Genomic DNA, 6,000 nt, shown 5'->3' with positions numbered 1-6,000 from the left:
GCTCAGCACACTACACAGGTGGGGCTAAGCTTTTCTTCTGAGAGATGATGGGCAGGAAAGGGAGAAGGAGCCAGGATTCTGTTCCTCATGTGAGGAGAAATGCTTTAATGTTTTGTGGTGCTGAGCCTAGTAGCTCTAACAAATATGTACTGGTGGATGTAGCCCTGTTCAGCTGAAAACTGCAGCTTTGTTTCAGTGGTAGCTGGTGTATAGTCTGTAACTACGTGTACTAGTGCAAACCTGTTTTCATAAGTGAGAGGTTTGCAGTGGCCATGATTGTAATGGAAGAATGGAAGTGGGTATGCTCAGCAAACTTCAGCAACAAAAACAGCCCTTCAATAGGGTAAAGAACATCTGAAATAAGTTTTGCCTTAACAACATCAACCCTTTTTTTTTCTTGATTCTGATCTTTTATTTCACTTGGGTCCCACCGAGCTGATAAATTTCATGTTGCTATTCAATGTGTTGAGTATTTAAAATGTTGTCTTAGTGTTTTCTGAAACAAGTCATATATTATGATGCAAAACATTAACATTTTGCACTGCCTTCCAAAGCAAACATGGAATGCTGCAAATACTGCAACATTTGAAACTTATCTTCAAATGGACACAGATTTTTGCCAATCGATTTTACTCTTTTGCTTACTGAAAAATCTGAGCTGCTGAAAAGAAATATTTTCCCCTCAAGCAATTTATTAAAAAACAAATAACAAAAAAAAAAAAATATATTTTCCCCTCAAGCAATTTATTAAAAAAAAATAACAAACAAAAAAAAAAACCCACAATAAACTAATTACTTTTACAGCTCTTTAAAACAGTTCACTGTTGATCAAGTGCAAAAGAGTTCAGTACTTCCAGTCAAACTTTGGACTGTTCGATTGCCAAATGTCTATTAATCAGTAAAGGAAGGTTTTCAAACTCTGTGTGGGAGAGAACCCAAAAGGAAACACCTTGATATGATTTTAATGTTAGCCCTTCAATCACATAAATTAATATAATGCAATTATTTTTTTCATCCTTGGGGAACAAAACGCACCATTCTGATGATATAAAGGTGAAAGTAAAACACTGGGAGTAGAAAATGCGTGAATCGGAAAACAGGAGACTATAATCCAAACAGCAGATTATCATCCAAGCTCAGATCTGATTCTGGTGAACGGGATGAAATTTTTGCTTTTAAATAATGCCTTCAGTTAGTTTTCTTATTTTATTTTGTAGATAAACTCGGAAAGTCCTTGATCTACGTGTGCTCTAGATCTATGTCACTTGTTTGTTATGGAAAGAGTATGCAGCTCCATCCTTGGAAATATTCAGACATGACCCTGAGCATTTGATCTAATTCTGAAGTTGAATCTAATTTCAGGGTTGGCCCTGCTTTGAACAGAGATCAGACCACATGGGATCAGGAGGATCTTCCGAACTGAGGGTTTTTTCTGAGTTTCTGTGTGTGTATATCTGTGTACACAAGCAAGTACTGAAAGAAGGTTACTCCTCAACTCCAGTCTAAGCCTATCTTTTTCATTGACAAAAGCAACCAAGCCATTTGAGTAAGGGGCTTCTGCAAGTTAATTTAATTTTCCATTAGATATTTATTTCTTGGAAGAAAAAACTCTGGAAACAAACATGAAGCCTTGCCTGTCTGCACAGCAAAAAGTGACTGAGAGTAGCTGAACAGAGGTGGTGGTCTAAAGCAGGGCAGGGGCAGGATGTAGGTCTCTCCACCAGCCCATCTTGATCATTCTTTGCTGATAAACCTTCTGCTATTTCCATAGTATTTCTTTTCCTCTCTCTGTGCCTGCTTTACTTCATCTTCTCCTTTTCTCTGGTATTTGTTGTTGTCTAGGAAAGACATTTAAATTCTATCTAAATCCTTTCTCAATGGCCAGAATATATATTCTGGAATATATTGTCATTACAGAAGAAAATACTGTTTGGAGAAAAAGCCGCCCAGGAGACATGATGTATTACTATGTCTTGGTTTTTCAACTGTTCAGTATGCAATCACAGAGCTACTCCAGCTTTTGGAACAGACTAAGAAGCTTTGAAAGTTAAGTGGATTTTGACAGCAGTTCAAAACTGAAATGATAGCTGGTATTTCTTCAGTGCGATCTCTGAGGGTTTGATGATTCTTAGATTCATCTGTGAAGCCTGGAAATGTTGCAATCTAATGCTCACCCATGATCAGCAAAAGTTGTGCAAGTGGTTGAAAACAGCTTTGCAATGGGTTAAAGGAACAATGTAATTGGGAAATGGATAATATAGAGATCAGAGTTCAGGCCGCTGCTGGTATAAGTAAGCATAACCCTGTGCCAACCCACAGATTTACTCCATCTTTCATCATCTGTGCATGGGACGTTGGAGCAGTGAGGCAGTTACTAGTTATACTGCTGGAGATGAAAATAAATACAGAAAGCATGGATGGCAAAGCGAGGGTCGTCTGCCATGAAACTCAGGTTCTGGTCTACTGACTAAAGTATCTTCTTTTTTTTTTTCCTTCATGTCACGAAGCTCAGGGTTCAAAGTAGCCTGAAATACTGAGGTACTTTGTATACTGAAATACTAAGAACTGAATTCTGGCAATTATGTTTCGTTACAAAAGAGCTTCCAATTAAAAGGATCATATTCAGTACCAGCTGCACACAAGATTCTGATTTCCTCAGTACTTCACCACAGAAGGGCCCTGTAAAGAAGCATGGAATGATGTTTCTGGAGATGGCTTTCATTTATCCTGAAATGAAATGTTTATACTCAAAATGGACAAATGGTCCTGCAGAGTAATAAGACAGTAATGGCTCCTGCAACCCTTTTCTATTCAGAGGCTTCTGTCGCTTCCCCTGACTTTACTGCCAAATGAGGTCAAAGATAAAATATACCATGAAATCTCTAAAATCCGGGATTGGAAATTGAGTTGGCTCCCTTGTTAGCCAATCTCACTTATTTCTTCCTTTCTCTTAGCAATACAGACAGATCTGGAGACCATCCCCATTGTCATGACTTCGGTGGAGAGGTACATGTACATGTACTATGTATTCATGTCCCCAGAGCTGGTAGTGTGCCAGTGTCTTGACTGATGGTTGACAGCTGAGTGAACACCAGAGTAAGATGGAAACCAGCTAGAGGAAGAGCAAAAGAAAGTGGTTTTAACAAATGTCTCAGAATGTTGTTGTTTCTTCCAAATGCCCATAGATTGAGGACTAGTGGTGCAAATAGGCCTTTCTCCTTTCTTGTGTTTCCCTGGCTGAGATAGCTTTCTGACCTGGTTTTGGTTTGCAGACATCTATGCTGGGAGACCAGAGATTATTATCTGGGCAATCTTCTCAGAAAGGAAAGGATCAGTCTTCTTTCTCCACATCTTACTCAGCTGTTACATCCAAACTCAAGTCCGTTGCTCATTTTGCAGTTCTGGAGAATAGGATCCCTACCTGTGTTACTGAGAAGAGTGCTGTGATGGATTTCCCTCTAGTGATGAAATATGTCAACTACAAATTATTTTATGAATCTAAGGTTCTGAAACAGTAAGAAATGTAAGAGTACATGTTTCTTCTTTGCTTTCAGAGAGGTTTTGAGAGGGGAGGAAAAGAGAATCAGATATTTATTGGATCTGGAATAGTAGGAAATCAAAACATAAACAACAGGACTCTTTACTATTGGGGAAAAAAAAAAGAAAAAAGAAAAACAAAAGCAAAAAGAACCAGTCCTTTCCAGATTTAACACAGAGTTGTACATTAAATACACATTCACACTAGGTTTGGTTATTCTGGAGAAAATCAATATTTCTGAAAGGAAACTTCTGGTGGAACAGATAACTCTAATCAGTCCTTTTCTTGGGGTTTAGAAAATGTCTTGTCTTTTCCAGTCCTGACCCTATTTTAAGATTTCTCATTCTGTACCAAGATTTTAAAATTGTATCTCTATAGAAGCTCCAGGGCTCAAAAATAGCATGTTGTATTCAGTGTGAATTCATTTAATTTTGCTCAGCCAAGGAAGGAATTATTTACCTAACCTGAGTGTAAAATACAATAACCTATCTTTTGCTGTTATTACTTTCTATACAACTGTCAGTTTTAAAATCTAAAGTGTGTGTTATTGAATAATTTTGGAGTTATTGGTTATTTTCAAATAAGCTCAGCAGCAGAAGTAAGTTTTGGAATTATTAGAATTTGACACTGCCTGTAAAAACAAGGCCAGCCACTGAACTCAAGCAGCATCTGTAGGAACACAGAGTGCTGTGGGAGGCTGATGTGCCTTCTGCCTACTTACAACTCTGCTCGTGCCATATTAGCAAGTGGGCATTTTACACTTTGCTAGAGGTGTCTGCTGTGTGGATTTTCGTGGATGTAATAAAGGGAACAGGGTTAGAAGTCACAAATGTTGAGAAACTGGATATAAGGATCAGTTTTATCATGGAGACAAAAGAAGGGTGCTATGGTTGGGCAGCAATCATCAACTACCATCACTGCACAGGGAGCAGCCCTTTCTCTTCTGCATGAAAAGATCAAAGGACATTAGGGAGTGGCAGGCCAAACAGTGCTGCAGTAATCTGAAAGTAATAGAGGAGGCTGTGCAGGTGGTTATAAAGCTGCCATGGCGAAAGCTCTTCAGGTTCAGATTAATGCCTGTTTTTAGGTGTATTTTTTCCTGGTGTTTGTAGACTATAGACTAACCGACCTCTTGTGCATTAAGTGCCTTAGGGTCACATAAATGTTGTTTCTCGTGGTTCAGTTGTAATGTCTGATCCCTAAGGCATCAGGCTTGCATTGTCGTCCCAGACTGACTCATGTAAAGAATCAATAAAAAATGAAATGCAGAGAAATAAAATATCTCTAGTCCTGGTTAATGTGATGGCTGCAGAGAACAGAGTGATTAAAAGATGGGTTAGAGACCAGAATTTGTAAGGAGTTAAATCACTAAGTTGCTAACCTGTAAAACAATGGATAGCCTGGTTTGCCTTAACAGCTTGTGTCCTTATGAGAAATACTCCCTTGTATATTAGTAACCTTAGTTCTGCAGGAAAGGTTCAGTGCAAAGCGTTAAAGAGGGGTCAGCAGTGAACAAATCTGTGGGTGCCACTGACACATACAGTCACCACCACATAAACACAGGACATAAACCCTGCCCTGTGCTTGTGTTTACTGGGACAATACAAGGGAGGCTAAGCAGGGCTGAAGGAACTGCAAGCTTTCAGACACCTCCCTGAGACATATACCACACAGTTTTGGAGGGTAACGTACAGCTCTGGTAGGGGAAGTCCATGTGTGATGTGCCATTTAGGTACTTTATCTTCCTTCTCCTGTTCCTTGACCTTTTCAACTGCCCTTTTACAACCCTTTTTCCACTCAGATGAACAGCCCTAATCACTCTTTGCTCACTGTTCCCAGTTTTGCTGTATTCAGCTTCAATTTTGCTATTTGTGATACAGTTACTGAGATAATTTCAGCTTTATAGGGCATTATTGAGGTGGCTCCCTTAGCCCCAAAGTCCCCATCCAGCTGGATGTTGCATTTTGCCGTTTCTCTCGCAACATTCCCTTCACCAGTGTGAAACCCAGCCACCCTTCTCTGCACTCCCCCTAACTTTTTCTGGTTCCTCTCACTGTCATCTGCCATCTCCAGCCATTTCTGCACACCCTACTCCATTCACATCGGCGTGAGCCAGGGACCAGCTGCTCATGTGCAACCTCAACACATCATTTCATTTCTTCCACTTTGCTCCTTCAGCCATCTGCCTCTCCTTTAAGAGCTTCCATTGATTTCAGTACATATTTTGAAAAGCAGTGTTTTCTGCAAACCCAGTAAGAGGTTGTGGGAGATGGAGGGACTTAAGGTTGCCAGATGCATTGCACTACAGTTGTTTTTTTAAAATAAGATAATTTTGAGGTTCAGACTTGTTCTTGTGAACACATAATGCTCACAGCAAAACCATTTCAACGTGACTTCAGGAAGACCTAAAAAGCATTAAATATTAAAACTAATCTCTTTGAGAATCTTAATTATATTTAAAG

Source organism: Cyrtonyx montezumae, unplaced genomic scaffold (genome assembly GCF_038088225.1).
Source record: "Cyrtonyx montezumae isolate F1298 unplaced genomic scaffold, pur_monq_1.0 scaffold_8, whole genome shotgun sequence".
NCBI lineage: Eukaryota > Metazoa > Chordata > Aves > Galliformes > Odontophoridae > Cyrtonyx > Cyrtonyx montezumae.
Note: the sequence above shows the minus strand (reverse complement) of the source record.